A 1443-nucleotide genomic window follows, 5' to 3' on the forward strand; every position below is an offset into this window, starting at 1 on the left:
CGAGTTCTATTTTTATTGAAAATGCAGCTGTCAATGATGTCAGAAAGCCCGGACTTTAATTTATCGTGGGAAGTGGTGCAAAAATGTTGAAAATTTTCTTGATTTTGTAAAATTTTGCGATTTCAAATTTTCTACAAGTTCATTGGAGTTTTCGAATACCTAAATCTGATTTACACCACTTTTCGAATATATTATTGTACAGTACTCCTGAAGTTTCTCTGCTGCTGTTAATATTCTAGTGAGAAGAAAAGAAAGAGGCTTGTAAAACATTTACTAGAATCTGCTTGTTTGAAAAGAATTTTATGTAGTTAAGGAATCCAGTATAAGTATTGTAATTCAAATTTAACTTGAGTGTTAGCAAGATAGAATATATTTTTAAAACTGATGATGCTTAAAAGAATTTCATCCTTGAAGGAGGAGCCATGGGTAAATGTTGCATTTTCATAAATAGCCGAATGATATCCCAACTCCTTTAGAATATAACAAACACAGTGATGTCGTTAGTCCGGACTATGTTGTCGTCTACTTTGTCCGTGGGATGAAACGAACGGGAAGGCGTATGTGAGCAATGGTAAGAATTTAAGAAAATACATTTTTATGAAAAAGTTTGGTCAATTCTTCTCTGAGGAACGTGATTCAATGTTTAATAAAATTTTTCGATCAGGAAGAACTGTCAAGGTGGCAATGCCAAAAGGAGGCCTCGATCGCTGTTTATTTTTTAGCAGTATTATTTACAGATAATGGTTTTAACCGATGATCTCTTTTTTTCAGTTGAAATTTATAACAAGACAAATAATTTAATTTCTAACAATGAAAACAATTTAATCTATAATTCTATTCTTTCTTGCCCCCCCCCTTCCGTGTATGTGTGTGTGAGAGAGAGGGAGGATGTGTAAAAGAGGGTGTGTGTGTCTGCATCCTATAAAAAGGACAAACGAGTTTCTTTTAAAAAATGAATTCTCGAACGCCCTGCATATATACAAATATTTATTCAATTCTGCAAATTTGTTTTTAAAAAGTCTATAAACCGCATTAAGATGCTCATAGCTAGGTGCATTTAACACCAATTACCAGTCCATGAACAAAACTCAATGAACATTGAAATTTTAATTGCACATTTATTCATTCACACTGCTCCGAAAGAATCCAGAGAGAGAGAGAGAGAGAGAGAAAGAGTTGGAGGATTTTTAATGGTGATAATATACTGAAAAAGTTTGTATATCCTCATTCCACCCTAACCTCCACAGCTGGGTGAGAGAACTGAATAAATTTTCTAAAAGTTCAAATAAAATGTTTTAAAGAGGAATGGCTATCTATTTGTGGCAGATTATAGCTAGAGTACTTAACATCACATCCGTTACACTCACTTTCCATTGCACAATACAATTAATGAAAGTAAACTGGAAATCCATATCTTATATTGAGTTCATGTCCGGAAGCTTT

This window comes from Saccostrea cucullata, unplaced genomic scaffold (genome assembly GCF_032062105.1).
Source record: "Saccostrea cucullata isolate Sc308-1 unplaced genomic scaffold, CSIRO_AGI_Scuc_v1 ctg1177, whole genome shotgun sequence".
NCBI classification, from domain to species: domain Eukaryota; kingdom Metazoa; phylum Mollusca; class Bivalvia; order Ostreida; family Ostreidae; genus Saccostrea; species Saccostrea cuccullata.